Source organism: Mesocricetus auratus, unplaced genomic scaffold (assembly GCF_017639785.1).
Source record: "Mesocricetus auratus isolate SY011 unplaced genomic scaffold, BCM_Maur_2.0 Super-Scaffold_100031, whole genome shotgun sequence".
Classification (NCBI taxonomy): domain Eukaryota; kingdom Metazoa; phylum Chordata; class Mammalia; order Rodentia; family Cricetidae; genus Mesocricetus; species Mesocricetus auratus.
Window position 1 is genome coordinate 16,197,596 of NW_024429212.1, and position 22,382 is coordinate 16,219,977.

Below are 22,382 nucleotides of genomic sequence, written 5' to 3' on the forward strand. Positions count from 1 at the left end.
CCTGAGCCTCTGGAGAGAGCGAGCAAGAGCCCCCTGAGCCTCTGGAGAGAGCCCAAGACAAGAGCTTTACCCAGTCGAGGTGAAGATCGTGTCACTTTAACAACGTTTTTTAAAAGAACGATTAGTTTGCTCCTACCTTCCTGAGGACTGTGGGCGAGAAGGAATATGAAAAACGCCAAGGGAGCTTTAGATAGAGTTTGGGAGATCTGAGAGGTGAACTCAGGACCATTGTCTGACTGAAGAGAGAAGCTGGAATCCCAAACCAGGGAATAATTTCCCTTTAGAGAAGGGTGTCAGAGACTGTCTGGGCCTTTTTTGTTAGTGGTTAGAAACGCTTCTACCCAACCCGAGAAGGTATCAATTAATGCCAGGAGATATATTTAACTTGTCTGATTGTGGGCATGTGGGCAAAGTCAAGTTGCCAGTCAGTCCCTGGCAGAGAGCCCCTGCTCTTGTGGGTGGGAAAAGGGGGGGCTATGATACCCGGAGTTAGGGTCTGACAGGGTTTACAAGGGCCGTGATAGATTTTTAAGAAATGTAAGTCCTCAGGAGTGGGCTGGAGGTGAGCCTTGACAAACTGAGCCTTTTAGATGAAAGAGTTGGTGCAGATAGGACAGGATTGAGTGTCAGGAGGGCGACTATGAGGATGTGGGTTGTAGTGTATGAACTCCCTGTGGTGGGTGAGGTGGATCTGGGTCTCAGAAGGCTGCAGCCCCAGCTGCTTCATGGGCCTTGTTGTTGCCCTTAGAGATGTGGTGCCTGCACCACAAGCAATTCCAAGGCATCAGGAAAATAACAGACGTCCTGCTCTTTGTACTAAGAGAATGTGTCTGTGACTTACAGAGACCCCGTAGGGGCTGGGGTCCAACATCTCCCCCCTTTTTTTATATATAAATTAGCACCTATCTCAGGTGTCAAAATTGACCTTAAATTTGTATCAATAACCAACCCTGTATAAATGCAAACAAACATTAAACATTTGGGAATGTGGGTGTCATTCTTTCCAAACTACTTCCTGCTGTTAAGGGGTGCTGAAATACCAGGGGGATCATGACAAAAAATCTGTTGAATTCCTTGTTTCTGTGGTCTGTAAGGCTGTATCATCTCAGTTGTTTTAGATGATGTTGGATCACCTGGGCCACTGCTTCAGGTGGTCTTGCTTCATCAAACCATACTAGCCTGGAAGGAACCCACGGCTTTTTATGTTCTGTGGAAACAAAAGCAGAAATTCTTTTCCCAAGTAACCTGTCCTTATATTTACATTTAGAAGTCAAAGCATTTTCAAAATATAAGTTGGATTAATTCAGCATTGATAACCAAATGTCTAGCAGTTTTTGTTCCTTTCTTAGCAATTAAACAGTTTAAAGACAATACAACAGCACACAGTATCCAGACTCTTCATGTATTTTTCATTCCATATACTTTATCTTTTCCTTAATACCAGTACGTCATTTACTGTTACCAATTTTCAATTCACCCATTTTCAATCCATCCTCCAACAGAGGATGATCCCTCAGGCAAAAGCCTGAAGATTTATACAATCCATCCTCCAAATGAGGGCGATCTCTCAGGTTCCAGACCTTGGTGAAGGGTGAAAGCCTGGAGATTTAATCTGGTACCCCTAACTTGGTGCCCCTTTCCAATACACCCTAATAGCCTTACTTGCTGGCCAGCCTTTGAGGGTGATCTCTCAGTTCCCCTTTACGTTCCTGACCTCAGTGGATCAGGCGAAAGGCTGGAGATTAATTCAATACACCTTCTCCTTATAAGGTGATCTCTCAGGCAAAAGCCTGGAGATTTGACCATTCAATTTTACTGTCAGAAGTTGAAGTACCTGTTTTCAAATCTTTTCTTAGTCTCTCTTCTCCTGAGTTCTTTCAGGCCGATCTTTCTCAGTCTTTCCAAGTCTCTCTGGATCTTGGTGAGAACTCCAATTGCGGCACCTGCACCACAAACAAGTCCAAGGTATCAGAAAAAGACCAGAGGTCCAGCTGTTAGTACTAAGAATGCATGTGCTGCCTTTATTGCCAGGAGAATGTGTATATGTATCTTTTTGCAAATCTCTCTCTCGTAGGGAGGGAGGAGCCGTATATACAGGTTTACAGCACAGTGGAAAAACCCCAGGTGGAAGAGAGCATGTTTTCCTCCTGCTGGATGTTGATATCAGAAGGTCAAGGCCAGGGGAGGAAGCCAGGCCTAGAAAACAGGATGTACTTAGACTGGAAAATAGGATGGACTTGTTGACTGACCAGTGACTCGAAGAGACTCTGTAGGGGCTGGGGCCCAACACAAAGATAATGGAGTTGTCTGATGAGACCCGCAGTGAATCCCTATAGCTTTGGGGAAGGTGGGAGGCCTTTACCATGGCCGTAATATGACCTGAGTTAGCTATGGAGCCTCCTTTTTGTAATAAGTAGCTTGCGTTCTTTCCAAAATAGCAGCACGGGACAGGAGGCTATAAAAAGCATACTTAAGAGTCTGTGTAAACGTTTAGGGAATGTCCCTGTGCTAATTGGAAGGCATGGGCGAGGGCTATTAATTCAGCCTGGTGGTTAGTAGTGTGGTGGGGGGATTGCCCGTGCCTCCACCACCCTGGCATCCGACACTATGCCATAGCCTGCTCTGCGGGGTCCCCCCCATGTAAAAAGGGGCTGCCCTCTGTATACTAGGTACAGGTGGCCTGAGGTAGTGTGGCCCTCCTGTGTGTGTGAAGGATGGGGCAGTAGTTCCTCTAGAGTTTCAACACAGGAATGAGACAGGGGAATAGTCAGTATTAGGTTGAGGTAGATTTTGAGATATTGAGGGGCTGACCCAAAGGTGAGTTTCTTTGACTCACACGCGTAAGCTCAGCAGCTGCTAAAAGCAGGTATGCAGGTGCCCACTCTTGGGTAGTTACATCTGTCGAAGAAACTAGACCTACCAGATTCAAAGCGAGGTCCTAGCTGGTGTCCTTAAAACTCCAAGGACGTATCCCTCCTCTTCTGCTACGTAGAGAGGGAGAAAGGACGAGTTAGGTCCGGGAGAATGAGGGGCTGGGGGCCTGGAGAAGAGCCTGTTTTGAGTTTTCTGAAAGGGCTCAGTAACAGGGTTAAGGAGGAGAGAGGTTTGTATGGAGAGCCAAGAGCTCCTTCATATAGGGGATGAGTAAGGAGAGAGTAGGAGGGGGATCCAAGAGCATAAGAAGCCAGCTATTCCTAGAAACGACAAAAATATCCTAAAATCTCTTTAGTAGAAGGGACTGTAAGACTGGATTAGGTTCTTCCTGTCTAAGGGAATAGCTTTGTGAGTCAGGGTGATGTTTAGTCCCAAGTAGGTGTAACCTTGAGGAATGGACAGTTGGACCTTTAGAAGGTGAGACTCTAACTCCTGCTGGACAGGAAATTTAGAGTTGCAGGTGTGTCAGTCAGGCTAACTTCTAAGGATGGGCTGCAAAGTAAAATATCTACATATTGTATGAGTTTAGATTTGGGGAGAAACAAGAGAAGCGGGTCAGAAGCCAGAACCTAGCCAAGTAGTGTGTGGGGCTGTCCCGGAAGTCCTGAGGTCGGACCGTCCAGGTGAACCCAGCGGAGGCATGAGTGTCAGGGGTCAGTCCAGGTGTGAAACCAAAGATAGTTTGAGAATGAATGTTAAGAGGTATAGAGAAAAAGTCATCCTTAAGATTCAAAACTGGGAAATGAGAGGTTCCTGAGAGGGATAGTTGGAAAAAAGTGTATAAGGACTAGGTACCACAGGATGTCGGGAGGGAGGACCGCTATAGAATTAATGAGCCCGGAGGTCTTTGAACCTGCTGGTAGGTCCAGTTAGGTTTTTTTTATCTGCCAGTATAGGAATGTTAAAGGGAGAAGGATGTAGGACAGAAGTAACTTCTTCCTTAGGAGGTCAAATTTAAGTCCCCGAAGGCTCTGGAGTAGGAGTGGGTACTGGACTTGAGTGATGTACCTTGAGTGGTCTTGTAACTGAATGACAATGGTACCTAGCCACAGAAGGGTTTTGGGTGACCCAGATTTTGGGGGTCTACCTGAGGAGGCTGGTAGAGGAAATGACTTACTGGAAACCGCAGGTTGAGTCTGGAGTTAGGCAAATAGGGGAGCAAAAGAAATAGAAGCGCCTACCTTGTCTTAAAAGATCGCTCCCCAGGAAGGGCACAGGACAAGTTGGTATACCCAAAATCGAACGAGTGAGGGGAAATCCCCCTGAAAATGCAATTGAGTGGAGTCTGAGGTGTAGGTAAGACTGTCCCCCACCCTGACAACAGGGAGACAAGAAGGGGAGAGGTAGGTCTCTGAAACTCCCTCAGGACTGAGTATGTGGCCACTGGTGTCCAAGGAAGGAGATGGATGGCCCCTGATACCTTAATGTCTACCCGGGGCTCCCTGTCAGATGACAGTGGTCGGGTCAAGAGAGCCCGGACCCCTCCCCTAGGGCCCTGCCCTGGATGAAATGACTCTGGAGATTCCCCCCCCAAGGAAGGCTTCACCCTCCCTGGGGAATGATGTGGGGATGGGGTGGGGGGCAGGGGCACTGGTGGAGGGACAAGGGAGGAGAGGTAGGAGAGGGAGCTGGGATTGACATGTGAAGCATGCATGTTTCTAATTTAAATAAAAATATGTATTGAGGAAAAAAGCCCCTGGGCCCCTTCACTCATTGTCTCCATGACCAGGGCTAGGAAGCCAGCTAGAGGGCAATCTTTGTCTGAGGCCCTCCTGCCTCGAAGGGGCACGGGGACAGTCCACTGACCAGTGGCATTTTGGACATGGTTTGGGTAGCGCACGGGGATTAGGGCAAACTCGGAACCAATGCCCTTCCTGACCACATTTAAAACAGGAGCGCTGTGGTCCTCGGGGCTGGAGGGCAAGGGGATCCCAGGCAGACTGAGGCCAGTTGGGACAGCATTAGCTAGCATCTGGTTCTTGTGATTAAGGGCCTTGTCATCTCTCCCATACTTACACCTTTAAAGGCCTGTCTTAGAGCTTCTGTCTGTGGGGTTAAGCGGTCCCAGCTCTAGATGCCTAAGTTTAGCCCTAATGTCGGGGTAGCTTTGGGGGGGGGGAAGGCATGTCATAAGGAGTTGTCTCCCATCTGTCCCCTCAGAGTCTAGGCTAGTGTACTGTAGGAAAACCTGTGTATGGCATTCTAGGAACTGAGGGATTTTACTTTTTGTCCTGAGTTACCTCTAAAAAAGCTTTTCATAATTTATTGGCTTTAGGACAGCCTTACAGAGATGCAGGTCACAAACTGATCAGAAGCCAAAATTCCCCATGGGGTATTATAGTCCCACAGGAGCTCCTGACCTCCAGAACAGCCTCTGACCCAGTAGGGTGGGCTTGCATGAACCTGGTGGTGGTGAATCTCGTCTGCATGAGCTCCAGCCTGTTCCCAAACTCCCTGCGCATTCCTCAGGTGTAGTAGATTGTTGGTTTGAAATCATGAATATATGTCATGAAAAGTTGAGACTACAAGATTGGGTGACATACTGGATGGAAATCCTTATGAAAGCCGTGGAGTTAGATGTGTAGGAACCCCCAGTCTCTGTATCTGAGAAAGTTCTGATAGTGAGAAAGGGGACGTGCACTTTAACCAGACCATCCACCCTGGCCACTTCTCGAAGGGGGGGAAGTAAGAGGAGAAGAATTGGGTTTAGTCGAAGGTTGGGAACGAATCGGAGGCTCCTCCGCGGGGTCTAGACTTCTGTGGGGTTTTCCTCACGTTTAGTTTCCATAGCTAGATGTGAGATGAAGAGGAAAGAGAAGGTTTAGCCGAGCGGTAGAGGAAAGCTTGGCTGTGTGGTAACCCCGGCTACCCATTCGCTGGCAGTAATTGGAGAGGTCCTGTAAAATATCTGGCTCCAGAGAGCCTTGCGGTGGCCAATTAGGTTTATTACCTAGGGGTATCCCTGGGCCATTTTCTTAGTACTTGAGGTGAGTCTGGGTGCCTTAAGAAAATGGCATTAAGTGAAGGTTTTAAGTTTTCTAGAAGACATCCCAGTGGAATGGACGGGCTTATGTCCTTTGTTGGTTTATTTTCCCATGGGTGGGAAGCAAAAAAGGAGCAAAATTCACTCTTCGAAGCTCGTCGGCACAACCAAGGCAAGAAGAGAGGCCCAATAGGACACAGGAGCCTGAAGGTGTCGAGAAGAAAGAGGTTTCGAAGGCGTGGAGCTGAAACGATTACCGGTAGCGGACCTCATCGCGGGAAATGTACCAGAAAGTGATCGGCCGCGAGAGGGATCGGCTGTAATCATGAAGATTTGGTGGCCGTGTGTTCCCGGCTTCCTAGAACGCCAGAAGGTTGCTGGACGCTCAACAGTCAATCAGGGAAACATTTACGCTGACCGAGAGAGAGAAGGGTTCCTTACTGAATTGTAGTCGCCATGGCATGTTAGGGTCCCAGTTGAATGGATGAGAAGTGGGCCGTCGGTTCGAGATTAGGGTCCCTGCATGCCTGCCCGCAGGCAGCGAGAGAGGTCACAGGCAGCCTCCCCGGTTTTGGCACCATAAACGTTGTTCTTTTGCTGCAGTGACCGACTGGTAATCAAACAGGAACTGCAGACCAGCAAACCCACGTGGAGTGGTTTATTGGTAGAAGCGGGGGAGGGTAAAGGGTTAGGTGTTTGCCAACGGGGAGCAGAGGGGGGGAAGGGGGTACAAGCTTTTAAAAGGGGAAGCTCGTTTATGCGCACGGAGTCCTTAAGCAGCCTGGTGAGGAGTGGCGAGCAACGATCCGGCCATGCCACTGTGCATGCCCTGCCCATCGCCAGGGGTGTGGGGTCAACCTAGTGCGCAAAGTTCCCAACACTTGCGATTTTCCATATCATGTGACAACATAAAACTCGCCACTTAGCAGTACTTATCCTCTAAACACAGGTTTCTGTGGGAAGCTGTCTTTTTCCGGGAGGCAGTCGGAGCCAGCCGACTCGCCCGCTGTCTGTACCTGAGGAAAAGGAGCGTGGATAAAGGAAGGCTAGTTTAAGGACACTAAAGGAAAAGATGAAGATGCGGGATAGATGTTAGGTGGGGCATTTCAGTAAGTACTGCATTCTTCGGTACCCAACCAAAAGTGGGACAATGGCAGGGGGCTTCTATTATCCGTGTGTAAGGAGCAAAGAGACTTACTTCCCTTTTAATCCTCCAGGTATTGGTAGCCCACACCTGCCATCCTGCCTTCATTGGCAAAGTATAAACACACCTGAGCCCAAGTCTGTTAGAGACCTCCGCTACCAAAGGCCAGAACATCCTGCAGCAGCTAAGTTATAGACGTATAGGTATCAGGTAAGGACAGTTTTTGAACACCCTGACCTTAGTCAAGATGGAGTGGTATGGTGCCCGCGCCAGGAGCAAGTCCAAGGCATCGGGAAGTGAAAGACAAGACGTCCAACAGTTTGTGCTAAGAGAATGCGTCTGCCTGCTTTATTGCCAGGAGAATGCGTGTGTGTCATTGTAAATGCTAAGAAGTCTCTCTCTCTCTCTCTCTCTCTCTCTCTCTCTCTCTCTCTCTCTCTCTCTCTCTCTCCCTCTGTAAAGAGGGAGTAGGCTTATATACAGGCTTATAGCACAGTGGAGAAACCCAAGTGTAGGAGCTCATGCTAGATAATTGATGTCAGGCAGACAAGACTAGGGCTTTAACTCAGGACTTACAGAGCAGGATGCCCCTGTGGCTGTCAGCTGTGACAAGAAATACACAGAAATCTGTGGAGGCTGGGACCCAACAGAGTGGAGCCATCTTTATGGGCCCCAACAAGTTTCCCCACTATCCCCTGGAGGACTTGAGTGACTTGCCTAAGGCTGGTGGAAGCTTTTGGATGGATGGTCAGATATCTTGATGCAAAGCTGCCTCCTCCTCCCGTTACCGGCAGAGGTTGGGATATGAGCGTCCTCTCAGCCAGGAAGGCTTTCAGTTTTTACACCACTAGCATAAGCCTCAAGCGCGGCCCCCCCCCCCCCCCCCCGTGACAGAATGAACGGAAGCTTGCAGAGCAGGAAATGGGTCAGGACCGGGGAAACATGGAAGCAGGAAGGAAGGTGGGAAAGGGGAAGGGAAGGTTTGTCTTTTCTTAGTCCTGGTAATCATGAACCCTGGAGGGCATGCCCATGAAGAACAAAGGCTTTGTTTGATGGGTACAGGGAGAGGTGGAGACCATGGCTTACCGGGGTTGACAGCAGTGCTTGTCATTTGGAGGGAGATGTTTGTTGCTTGCATGAAGGACCATCTCCCAGCCATGACAGTTTCGGGGGAGACTGAATGCCCAACAAGAGTCACTCCAGAATGCTGAAGGGGAAAAAAACAAAACAGGCCTAAGATGGTTTCTAGGGCACTCGCAGAAGGTTTACCAGAGACCTCCCTGCCCTCTCCCCAGCTCTGAGCCACCCTCTGAGGACCCCGAAGTCCCCATATCACAAAAGCTACACTTAGAAAGTAGAGGTTTTTATAATTGGCACATTTCCGTAAAACACATTGCTTTAATTTCGGTTTTTATGGCTCAGCTACTCCCTGGAACACACGGAGTGTGTAAAGTGTTTACAATGTTGTTCAGAATCTATACTCCTTACATTCCCTGTTCTCCATTCAGGTAGCGTGGAGCTAGGAACTTGGCAAGCATCCTGGGGAAATGACTAGGATTACACGGAAACCGCAGAAACAGGCAGCAGCAAGGGGGACACCAAAGGGTTATAGAAAGAAAGGAATCTTAATGCAGGCCTGCCAGCTGAGGAGGTCCAGTGAGGACATTGGAGAGGTTCCTGAAAGCGGCAGGTGGGTGGGTGTTCAGCACCCCACCCACAGCATGGGATTTGAGTTTTGTTGTTGTTTTCTGGGACTTGGGTCTCCTATGTTAGGTTGCCTCCAAACTGGGTATACAGCTGAGGGGTTGACTTTGAACTCCTGATTCTCCTGTCCCCGCACCTCCTGAGTTCTGAGATTTCAGGCGTGTTACCCAAGACTCTGCATGCCGGGCAGGTATTCTACCAACTGAGTTACAGCACCAGCCCCGCAGCCTTATTTTCTGTGGGTTTGTTGCTCTGACACTCCACTGGACAAAAGGACTTCACTTTGGCTTCCCCGAAGTCCCGAACCCTGGGACTTTGCATATGGTTTCTTGGTCATTGTTCAGGGTGCTGTTGACATGGATTCCATGCCCTGTATGGTTTCCCAGCCACCCAGGATGGGCTAGCAGAATTCCTCAAGCTGTGTTTCCTACCGCCTTTAAAGAAAAAGGACTCAAATTGTAATGCATAAAATCTGACCCCGAGCCTGGGGAGAGAAAGAGGCCAGGTCAAGAGAAAAGGGCCCAAGGTTTAAGCCAATCTTTGAAATAAACCTACCTCCAGCCCTCCTCAAGCTCTGCCCAATAGCAGATTTTTTTGCTGGCCCAGTCCGATGGTATCTGATGGTAGGGAGCCAGGCTTGGCCTGAGTTTCTTGGCACACAAAGATGCCTCACTGAATAGTTTTCCACCTTATGCTTGACAAAAAAAAAAAGGAAGATCAGAATCGGTAGTATAAAAATAAACCTGGCAAGACCAAGAAAGGGCAGTCAATCGGCCAATAGCAATCACTTTTTAAAAGACTGAGTTAGAAGCTGCTTCTGGGGGGGGGGGGGGGCATTTGTTGCCTTCGGCAAAATGGCGTTTTACATTTTTGAGCACTTTTACTGCTGCTGCCCCTCCCCAAGCTATAAATTCCTGGGGCCGTACATCACCCGCTGCCTTGCCTGGTGCTGGGATCACCCACTGCCTCCGCTAACACAAGGCTGGCTGAGTTCCATGCCTAGCCATGCACTGAGCTCTGCCCTTGGCCTCCGGAGGAAGACTGACTTGCCAGAGAGGGACGAGTGTACGGCAGGAAGTACATGGTGTCCCTGCTGTAAGGCTGTATATCCTTTGGTTCCTCCAGCTGCTGGTGGGCAGTGGCAACTAACTTAGAAAGAAAGATGTCTTGGGGTCAGAGGGAGTTAGGCCAGTGGCCTTAAACAGCCAAGTCCAGCAAGGACAACAGCCCATGTCCTGTCCATCCTAGGGGAGCGAATCGTAACTATGAGAGTAAAGATTGAAGCCTTAGACCTGAGTTGGCCACGAGAGCGGGGATTTCAGCCCTGATCCCCACCCCCAGAGCCTTTGAGCTTGGTGTGTCCGGGGCCACGTAACTTTTGTATATCGGGGTGAACCTGAACCCAGCAGTCAGAGCTGTACCAAACAATGTTCCTTGGAGTTGCTAACGTCTCACTACTGGGACCGAAGCTGCTTGCTTTACAGGCAAAAGGTCACGTCCAGAACCAAGTGTGGTTCGAGACCAGCCTGGTCTACAGAGTTCCAGGACAGACTCCAAAGCCACAGAGAAACCCTGTCTCGAACCTACCCCCCCCACCTGCTCCTGCAGTGCTCCTCAGGCCTGCCCCTCCCCCATGTCAGGCAGTCCTCCCTAGCTCCATTTGCTGCAGCCCTGAGCCCCAAGAGCACGCAGTCCAATGCTCACTTGGCATCCCCATTTGGATGCATAACTGCTGCCACAGACACTCACTTGGAACCTCTTGTCCTTGCCTTCACAACTGTTCCTCCCTAACGTCTGCCACACACTGGGTTGCGTTCCGCGTGCCAGGGTGTGTGCCCGTATGCACGTGTCTGATCCCACCCAGGATTTCTTAGCAATCTTTGCCGCTCTGTGTTCTGACCAACCCCAAGCAACCCCGGCAGAAAACGGAGAGCTCGGTTTTCCAAGGCTGTGGTGTGGTCTCTCATATATTCCTGGGAAATGTAATCTTTTGTGGTTTCCAATATCATGTCCCTTTGGATATAGATATGAGCAACTTTTACTGTGAAAAGATCACATGTGCTTTGGTTTACATTAAGATTAATCCGAGATATTGTAAAGAATGGTAGAAGCCACTTGGGATCAATATTTACTAAATCCAAATCTCCGTTACAGGGCTTCGGGCTTAATTAGTGCTCAAGTTCTAACTTAATTGTGACAGGCTTCCTTCTGTTTACATTTCTGAGATTAAACAAGCTATCCTCTCCTCAGTGGCCCTTTCTGAAGAAGCAACACAGCTGGCTCCCAGTTAGCTGGATCCCCCCCCCACTCACACCTTTTTCTTTGTAGATTAAGCAAAGAAAAAAGTTCTGCTCTCGGGCCAGCTCTAAGAAAACATAAAACCTTTACTGGCATCTGGGTAAGTTAAACATAAATGTCTGCAGTTTATTTAATTCAGAACTTGAGGGATTAGATCTAGGGGTGATCGAATGACTAATAATCTGTGCTAGTGAAGGTGTATACTTCCTGGAGATCCTCTGCTGGTTGCATCAATTTCTTTTTTTTTAAGTTTAAAACTCAGCTTTTTTTTTTTAATGCCTTTTGGTTAGCCAGCCCCAGGCTGACTATGGCTACCTGCAGAATGCTTACATAAACGTTGCCTGGGACTAGAGAGCTTGGTTGGTCATCTGCTTGCCTTGCAAGTATGAAGGCCTAGTTCTCTTCCCAGAAGACTCAAAAATGCTGGTGGGTGCACTCTTGGGGAGTCAGAGACCTTAGATAGACCTCAAGATCTTGCTGCCCCGCCAGGCTAGCCTCACTGGTGAATCTGAGGACAACTGGAGACCTGTCTCAATAAACAAGATGCAGTTAGTGTCTTGAGCAATGCCACCCAAGGTTGTCCTTCAAAGATTTGGGGTGTGTATGTGTGCTCAGGGGCAGGGCGGGGAGGGGCGGGGGTGGGGTGGGGGTGTGAGGGTGGTGTCCTGAGTCTGTGGTACAGAGGGAGGTAGATGGGCTCTGGTCTCGGGTCTCTCCGCATCCTCCCAGGTGACTGAGAATAACCAGAGACCGTGATTTCCAATCTCATATGCTATGTAGGGAGATAACGCTCTAAAAGCAGAAAGAACAACATGAAAAGGGGAAAACTAGCAGATTTGGAAGCGACTCTGAGCTGTGGTTGACGGAGCAGGATGCAGATGTGGTCAGATGGCAGCCGAGGTGCAGAGCACGCAAACCGGGCTGCAGCTGTATGAATTCAGCTCCTTTTGTGGTTGGGTTAGCTTTTCTGGGCTGTGACTCAACAGTCGGAGTGCACAAGAGTTTAGTGAAACGATGTCCTGGGCTCCTACGCTCACCCCAGGGTTCTGACTTGCGTGTTTGTTTCGACCTATCCTGGGTGTGGCCGTGCATCTTTTCCGTCTGTCCTTGTGTGTGACTTTTGCCTGCAGGAACCACGGGGAAGCTTGGTGGCTGAGTCAGGGAAGCTGAGTGCAAGATGTTAGTTAGAAATCAGAAACTGGATTTAAACGCTGCCTCGACAGTTTCCAAGCTGTGTTAACTTCTAAGCTCGTGCTGGGAGCGATTGTTGGAATATAGGACCTCTTGTAGATATTGCCAGCTGGGGAAGGTCCTAAATAAGGATAGCATAAGAAAAGCCATCTTTCTATTCCTTAACTGTATTCTTAGAGATCAACACAGTTAAGCTTCTATGTTGCTATGCCTGCTTGTCTTCCTATACAGCATACTTTCAAGGCCTGCAGTAGTCTAGGCTCTCCTACCCTTCTGCTACCTGGCCTGCAGTTCAGACTCCCCGTGCCACAGACTTGTGTCCTTGGAACATATCCTGCCAAGACCAAGCTCCCTGCTTCAAAGCAATAGCCTCCCACTCCCCCCCTCCTCCCCCCGCTCTGCCAAGCTTCTGCTTTCAACCACTCTAAGAATCCTTGTGGGAAAATAAAAAAAAACTGCAGCTTGATCAGAAAGCCTGTCTTGCTGTCCGTTCTTTGTGTCTCTTGTCCCTTTCATTCCAGGTTCCTGTGAGCTTGATCTTCATTGTACCCTGCTGGCCAGGGCAAGCTCTCAGTTCCCTGCATGAACGCATCGGGGATGGTCGCTCAGCCTGCCTTAGTAGAACTGAGCGAGATGACGCTTCAGGCCTCGCACATAAGACAAAGTCTACAAACGGCAAGGGCGTGTGTGTGTCCTGAAGGAACTGCTAACTTGAAACCAGTCTCTCACTTACCAGCCTCAGGACTGGATGGAGAAAAAGAAGAGGACACAGAGGTTGCAGAGCCTGCACTATCCCAGATGTGGAGAGTGCCTCCCATCTGGAGCACCCTCCCCCAGGTACCACATGACTGACCCTTAAAGGAAAAGCAGAGTCCTCTAAGGGGGCCCTTCATGGGCCCACAACCTGTCCAATCCCATACATGTACACCTGTCGCCCGACTCCCTCTGGCTTCCTACATTTCCAGCCAATCATCTTCTCCAACTTGCTGTCCTTTCCCCTTGTGTGGGTGTTTGTCCCTGTCTACCTCAGTCATTGCTCAGTTATCTTTCCAGGAAGCAGGGCTGACTTGTGGTCTCCAATCTCATGCCCTTTTATTTTTCTCACGTTACTCACGACTGCCTGATACTATAGAATAGCTTATCTTGTTAATTCTTGATGCTACGAAAAACTACCCGAGAGAAACAACTTTAAGGGGATTGGGTGGAGTTGTTTGGTCACCATGGTTTCAGCAGTTTGAGTCCATGGTGACTTAGCCTCATCACTGTTTACTGACCAGGTAGTCTGCCTGTAGGACGAGGCTGGGAGGATGTTTTGGGAGGAATCGCAGTAGGTTTTCTTTGGTCTTAAGGCCCTGAGTACTCATTGCCCCAGAAGAGAGGTAAGAGATGGATGTCCTTCTGTATATGTTTCTCTTATTGGTTGATGAATAAAACACTGTTTGGCCAGTAGCCAGGCAGGAATGATGGGAGGGGGGCATGGGCAGGGAGGGGGGGTGGCGGGGAAGGGAACAGACGCCATGCTGCCCATGGAGTAACATGCCAGATTATGAATAACTCACAGCCTTGTGTCAATCCATAGATTAATAGACAGAGCTAGCCAGTAAGAAGCCTAAGTCATCGGCCAACGGTTTAATAATTACTATAGCGACTGTGTATATGTTTGGGGCAAAGAGGCTTTGGGATCAGGTAGGACAGAAGCCTCTATCTTCAAAGGAAATTTTCACAATGTGGCTGTCCTCCACACACCCCGTCACCACCGCGTGCACACTCACACACTGGCGCACCACACACTGGGAAATAACTGAGCTCTAACAGTCCTCTGGAAGCTCAGCTGTGGTCTTCTTGGAGAAAAACGGACCTGGCTTCGAGGTATCCCTCCAAGGGTCATTGTTGCCCTGTGAAGGGATCCTCACTAATTCCTGTTTATTTTCTTTTTGTCAGCAAATACAAAGTTTCCTTTCAGCAAATACTAAGTTTCCTTTAAAAAGCGCTGGGAGGGTGAAAGTGTGTGTGGCACAAAGCTGAAGCCATCCCTGCTTTAAACATTCTGTTCCTTTAGCACTAAGTGTAAGAGCTGGTCTCTCATTATGCATTGCTAACTTCTTGGCCAGGTGTAGGCGAAATGTTAACATGAAGGAAATGCTAATCTGATACTGAAGCCATTCACTCCCTTCACCTTCTCCCTAGACACCCCTAGACACCCAGCAAGGGCACACACATACTTGCTCGCTCGATTTCTTGCTCTCTCTCTCTCTCTCTCTCTCTCTCTCTCTCTCTCTCTCTCTCTCTCTCACACACACACACACACACACACACACACACACACACTGCTTGTGTGTATACCTCAGACAATGGAGAACCTTATATGGAGTCGGGGATCATACAGAGTGGTTCTTAGGTATTCTTTATTTGAGACAGTGTTTCTCTGCATAGCCCTGGCTGTCCTGGAACTTACTCTGAAGACTAGGCTGGTCTCTAACTCAGATCCACCTGTCTCTGCCTCTTAAGTGCTGGGATTAAAGGCCAGTGCTACCACTGCCCAACTTAAGACCTTTCTTATTGTGCCCCAATGAGCTCGTGGGTCATTCTAAATCAACACAATCGGCAACACTGAGAGGTTCACATCCCTAAGGTTAATGTGAGATTCACGTTCTTAACTAACTTTAACTCTTGTTTGTTGGATGGCTACCATATACCAGGAGTACTGGCTCCTATGCTTGGGTGAACCATTATGTATAATTAGTGCTCTTTCCTACATCGACAATCACTCCAAACCCAATAACGTGTGCATGGTACCATTTCTGCTTTGGGTGTGAAAGCCAAGTCAGGCCCCGAGGCTTAGCAACTTCCCCAAGTTCATCATGCTAATAGCAGAACTGGATGCAACTCAGAGATCTACCATGCTCATAACCATCAGATATTGTGCTTCTGCAAGACCAAGGCGGTATCATGGGGGGAAAAGCATTTGGAGTCAAGAGGCTGTGTGCAAGTGCCAACCTCATATCAGACTATGAATGTGAGGAAGTAAATTGCTCCCATGTACTTTCTGCCTATAGAACCTCACAGGATGAAGAACTTCTCATACGATAACATACGAGAAAGCGTCTCGCAAAAACCGATTTGCAAACCTGGAGCGCATGATTACCACAGGAGAAAGGCCCATGTGCCTTTTTGTGTTCAGGCTCTGATTGGCTCTCCTCCTGCCTGAAATGTTAACAGACAAGAAGCCCAGGGATAGGCCGGGTGGTGGTGGCGCACGCCTTTAATCCCACTCGGGAGGCAGAGGCAGGAGGATCGCTGTGAGTTCGAGGCCAGGCTGGACCGACAGCCTCAAACAATACAGAGAAACCCTGTCTCGTAAAAACCAAAAAAAAAAAAAAAAAAAAAAGCCCAGTGATAACATCACTCATGAGCCCCTGGGGTTGGATTTCACATCACAGGGCAGAATCAGGCTGTGCATATGCTCTAAAGGGCTAAGCGTGTGTTGTGTCAGTGAGCAGAGCAATAAGCAGGGAGGGCGGTGCGCCTTTCCAGGAAGGGAGAGAGAAGGGAAAGGACATCCTGTGCTGCCTGCCTCGCGTTTGGAGAGCAGTAATTCTTCTGGGCTTTGCTCACGCCACACCGTTTACAGTCTCTGGAGAAAAGAGTGGTCATGTGCTCCAAAATGTCAGTGCAGCCGAGGCGGCTCTGGCCGCTCTAACTGCAGGAGCACAGCGTTTGATTTATGATCTGTGAGGTTTTTCTGCTTTGGGTTTTCTTTAATTGAATTCATTATTTTAGTTTTTTAGATTTACTTTTTAATGTGCATCGGTGTTTTTCAGGCATGTATGCCTATGTGAAGGAAGGTGTCAGACCTGTAGTTACAGACAGCTGTGAGCCGCCATGTGGTTGCTGGGAATTGAACCTGGGTCCTCTGGAAGAGCAGTCAGTGCTCTTAACCACTGAGCAGGTCTCCAGCCCCAGGGTTTTTTTTTTTAACTTTTATGTATGATAACTTCATGTGTATATTGAGAGTAATCAATGTACTCCTCTCCCTGCCACTCCTGTTACCCTCCCGCCTCCCTACAAATCCCTTTCCCTGCATTTCATGTCTTCTCGTTTCGTGGCCGCTGTGTGCCGTAACCGGGCTGTCTGTGTGACCACGTGTCTGAAACTATTTCTTGCAGCCTGATGAGTTTACCTAGTGGGTACACTGAAGAATAATGTCTTGCTCCCCCAATGAGACTGCCAGTAGTCCATAGCTCAGCAAGGATGACAGATTCACAGAATTACATCTCCCATCTTTTATCTAAATAAAAAGAAAGGTTTTAACTTTAACATAGTCAAATTCTATATATATAACAGATGGGGAAGTCCTGTGTATATGTCAATAAAGCACTGTTAGCCAATAGGGAAGCAAGATAGGTGGAACTAGGAGTCAAGGAGGATTCTGGGAAGGAGAAACACTGTGGGAATCACAATGTAGCCGCCATAGGGGGTAAGAAGTCTGGACCCTTTTCTCCAGTAAGAGAAATACTTAGATTAACAATTATGGGGTAAATACTTAAGTCAGAGGTAGCCAGTAAGAAACCACACAAACAGCCAACAGCTTCATAATTAATATAGCCTCCTGTGTGTGCTCATTTGGGACTGATGCGGCTCTGGAACCAGGCTGGCGGGAAGACTTCACTCTACACAAAAGAACCAACAAAAGACCACTAAAACCATAGAATCTGACTTTTGTCCAGCAGCTCCTGAGCATGGGGCCCACCTGGAGTGTGGTTGATCTACCCAGTGTTGCTGCATTGGAGAACTCTTTCTTTCAACTATTTAGCTTTTTGGTTTTTTTTTTTTTTTTGAGACAGGGTTTCTCTGTAGTGTGTTAGAGGCTGTCCTGGAACTCGCTCTGTAGACCAGGCTGGCCTTGAACTCAGAGATCCACCTGCCTCTTATTTAACTATTTTTAAATAATTTCTTATATAGGGGAGGACTCTATGCCCACTTCCCCTCTGTGCTAGGAATTATTTTGCTTAAAACCATCTACCACCTGTACCTCTTCTATTCTTCCTCCTCTCTTCATAGATTCCCCGAGCCTCGAATGCAGGAGAGTGGTAAGGACACCCCACCCCGGTCTCTCTCTCTGCTCATTATCCAGCTGTGGGTCTCTGCTCATTACCACCCTACTACAAGAAGTTCTCTGCTGTGGGCCGAGGGCACCAATCTGTGGTTAGAGCGCATATGTCATGGGGGAGTCCTCTTATTATGTTCTTTAGGTATAGATGAACAGATTTTTCCACCCGGCCTATGGCCCTATCTAGCCTCAGCAATTTCACTGTGAGCCATAATAACCACACGCTTGCCAGATGTGCCCATTGGTGCAATGGTGGCTAATGAATGTTAGGGGACTGTCGAACTACTTTGTTATATTGGGTTTAAGGCTTGCTCCATGAGATGGAACCCGTACCTGATATTGTTAATGAGGCTAAGAGCATTTCTTGCATTTTCCAGAGGACCCAAGTTCGGCTCCCAATACTACCCATGCTAGATGGCAAATGCTTGCAATTCCAGCTCTAGAGGGAGAAGGTACTCTCTCCTGGCATCTGCAGGTGACTGTACTCATGCACATACATATGCCCACATACACAGACACACAACACCTAAAAATAAATCTAAAGATTTATACTGACTACCCTTACTGTATTTTGTTCTGGAATTTTTATTTAACATTTTTTTCATTTAACATACCAGTTTCCCCTCCATCGCCTCCCATTCCCCCAACACACTTATCTACCCCCCTCCCCACCCACTCCTCCACCTCCATTCAGAAAGAGGCAGGCCTCCCACGGGCTTGCACAAAGTGTGGTTCATCGAATTAAGGCAGCACTGAGCTCCTCTTTTCATCGAGACTGAGCTAGGCAATCCAGCATGGGGGAGCGGGTTCCCAAAAGCCAGGCACGCGCCAGGGACGGGTCCTGATCTCACTGCTAGGAGCCTTACAGACTGTATATACACACGGAGGATCTAGGTCAATCCCATGGCAACTGTTGGTGTTCTGGAATATCTTACATAAAGACATTTAATGAAGGAGAAAAAGTAAGCTGTAAATTTAAAAGCTGTATCTGCTACCATCCACGACAGCTGACATAGACTGCAAAAGGGACAACTGGAGATCAAGCTAATACTGGGAAAGTGGACATCGTATTGGGAAGACAGCAGCATGAATGTTCAGATTGTACTTTTTAAGGAACTCCATGTTTGTTTTTTTTTTACTTTTCACCCCAGGCAAATGTCTTGGGGTTTCTATTGCCGTGGAGAGACACTATGATCACAGCAACTCTTATAAAGATTGGGGGGTGGCTTTACGGTTTCGGAGTCTTCAGTCCATTATCATGGGGAGACGAGGCGGGATGCAGGCAGACATGGCGCTGGAGAAGGAGCTGAGAGTGCTACATCTTGATCCACAGGCAAAGGGACCTGAACTGTGACCCAGCGGGTAGCTTTGAGCATTAGGAGATAGCAAAGCGCCCTCCTCCATGGTGAGGCACTTCCTCCAACAAAGCCACACCTCCTAATAGTGCCACTCTCTTTGGGGACCACTTTCAAACCACTGCAGCACCGGAGCTTTTTCTAAGGTTTGAGATCTCAGTTTTGGGGGACTTGGGAAGTTGTTCTACACTGGTATCTGTGACTTCTGTCTCTTAGGGATTGCTTGGAGGTTTGACCCTTGGGAAGACCTGCTGTCCTGGCTTCTCACCACCAACCCTGGCCCTCACCACTTACCTTGACATTCCCAGTTGCTGCTTACGTGTGGCATATGGGAGCACCTGGTGTGGGTGGACCCACCCAACAGTCCAGGAAAACACATGTGCTCCTGACTTATCGGGATCTTTACATCGGAAAGGGCTTGGAGGAATCGCCACAGTTTTGTTTGGAGCTATGAAAACAAAACAGGCTGTGGCCGTTAAGAGAATCGCCACTTAGACCTATCGCTCACTTTCCAGCATTTTGTTGCAGCATCTAGAGAAACCTCTCACCTTTTCAGAAAGCCTGTCTTGCAAAACAGTGGGTGAAGTTTTTGGGGAAGTGCAACAGAAAGACGGACGGATGGGTGTGGAAGCCGCAGTAGGCCAGTTTTGGAGGCCTTTGGTGGCTGGGATTGCCTGCTCAAACTGAGTTAAGGAAACGTGTTTCACAGAGCAAGAAATGCAAAGTCCGGGTGGGCTCCAGATGTGGCGCAACAGGGCTTCGTTCTGATTCTCACAACCCCCTCGCCCAACCTTCTCTCTCCTGAAAGCAAGAGACTCCACCACAACCGTGCCAGCACGTGACAGAGTCTCTGCTTGTTCTCTCAGAACCCCCTCCTTGTTCTCGGTTCTCCTTAGGGGCAAGAAAGTCTCTCAGAACCCCCCCAGCCCCCTTCTCACTGCACAGAGTTGGGCCATGTGTCTGTTTCTAAGACTCCATGCTTAAGAGGAACACACCCTTGGAGCTGAGCAAGGAAGCCTGAGTTCATCACGCTGGAGAGAGAGAACAGTCAAGTTTTCCTGAAACCACCTGACTCAGCCCAGTTCTCCTGGTCTCTGTGCTCATATGCACGGCCACAGGCGTCCTCCAGAGAGTTGGCATTGACTTGGTTTATTCTGCAATTTTCTGCCGTTTTTCACCCGAAGCATCGCTTTTCTCAGATCTTATGCTGTGATTTTTGTTTTCTTTTTCCTTAGCAGAAGCCACAATAGAAATCCTGCTATAGAAACACTTGAGTTGCTATCAATGGGGCAGACCATATAAGGCTCTAGGGGCCTTTTTATTTTAAATAAAAAACAAAACTATTTATACTTTTACAAGGACTCTGCCCTATTTTAGTAAATATTTGGCAATGTTTCTTGATTAAAAGAGCAAACTGACCCTTGCTCTAGAGTTCTTTTGCCGTAGCTAAAGTCGTTTATTAATTTTCTGAAAATAGAAGCAGCGAATGCGTGTTCCTTCACGATGTGCCTGAACTAATGTCTGCTGGGACTTCACTTACACAGGGTTGTGTAGCTGCCTAGGTGTCTTAAACCAACCTGGGCCCCAGTCAGACTGTGTGGGTCACAGTTACTATAAACAGTATGTAGAGAATGTATTAGTGGATGGAGCAAAGATGCCTCCCTTTGACCCACAAGACCGTGGTTTGTCTGACAAATACATTTCAAGATGGATCTAGATGTCCTGGATTTGCTAATAAGCCCCAAATGTTTTGAAAAACAGCAATACCCTCCCTATTCTTCTAAGGCAGAACACTCTGAGGGTGGCTCCTTGGGTTGCCATATGGCTTTGATTTGTTGGCAGTTAATTCATGCTGGTGTACAGGGCTTGCAGAAACTCCTAGGCCCAACCACCACCTCTGTAATGGTATCTGGAAAGTTTCTACACCCGATAAACCTCTCTACCAATGCAGCAATCCAAATCAGACCAAATCAAAAAAAGTCCATGTTTAATGGATACAACGCTCCCCGGATGGACTTCCAGCCCCACAGTGAGGAGACAGGAAAGGGGGACTGGACCAGAAAAACCATGAGTCTGTTTTCTGGGGGACAGTTTAAATACCCTGTGGGGAATGGTCTTGAGCATGTCTAAGATGCATCAGGGTTTAGAGGGAGATGTTGGAAAGGGGGGCTTGGGTGGAACCTCCACCATAACCTCACAGACTCTTTGGGTCTATGGATGCCAGGGACTAGGGTGAAACTTCCACCGTAGCAGAATCCTTTTGGCAGATGAGTCAGAAAGGTTCTTGCATCGCAAAAAGGACTGACTCTAAATTACCGAGAAATTCCGTAGGAAAGCCATGCTGACGGATACCCCATGACATCACCCAAAGCCAAGGAAGGGCTGAGGCTGGGCAAATCTGGTTGGTGCAAGACACACAACTTTGGTACCTGTTTTCATTTGTAGTGAAAATGTTTCTCCTTCCAATCCCTGTCTCCCACACTCTGATCCGAGTGGAGTTTCTGAACCCAAATCAAAACCACCCAGAAGAAAAGTCATCCATAGGTTAAGGAAAGAATTTCGATTCCTGAAACCTCAAGTCTGGAAATGGCTTTAAGATGAGGCATTTCCAGCCTGTGGCCTACACGTGTGGCCAAGACAGCTACACGTGTGTGGTCCAACACGGAACTCATATGCTTTTCCTCTAAGAACTGAGTTTTCCTTCTTGGCAATGTCTCTTTTAAGTCGGATCTGGGTCCTTGAGCATGAGCCTTTGTAGATGACAGAACCATGCTGTGCTGTCAACAGGTCAGACGCTCAATTCTGCCTCACTCCTCCAAATAGCAGCCTGAGGTGTAAGGGTGGTGTCTTGTCCACTGTCACCAGACTCATTCTGTACAGATTCCCTCCGTCTCCTTACTCATTCTCGGCGGCTACTGGGAAATCCAGACTCCTGACTCTCCTGTGTTAACTCGGCTCCCGAATTCCCTGTTGTGTTCCATCGCTTAACTAAGCATCAGTAAGAAAATAGAGATCCCCCCCCACACACACACATTGCAGATCCAGAGGGATCCGGTGAGAACAACACAGTCCACTACCTCAGAGCTTGGAAGGAGGCTCAGCTGTTAGGAGCCTGGAAGGCTCTCTCAGAGGTTTCCCTTCAGAGCCAGTCCGGTCACAGGTGAAGTTCCAAAAGACAAATGAGAGGACAGAGGGGACCACCAGGTAACTGCTCCCTCTGTCCCCTCTGCCACGGCGACTTACCATGGTGTGCTGGGTCAGTCTGTCCCCAGGCATACCGTCTCCTGTTATGAGAAGCTATTTCCTTGAGTGAAGCCGTCCCGCCAGCCTGGTTCTAGAGCCGCATGAGTCCCAAATAAACACACAGGAGGCTATATTCATTATGAAGCTGTTGGCCTTGTTTGTCTCTTACTGGCTAGCTCTGCTTTAAGTAATTACCCCATAATTGTTAATCTAAGTATGTCTCTTACCGGAGAATAGTTCCAGGCTTCCTACCCCCAATGGCGTTACATGTTGACTCTCTTGTGTTTTCCCTTCCCAGAATCCTCCTCGACTCCTAGTCCCTCCTATCTAGGTTTTCTATTGGCCAGACAGTACTTTATTGACAAATGCACAGGCAAATAACAGGACTTCCCCAACAGTCTCCTCTACTTGCTCCCCATC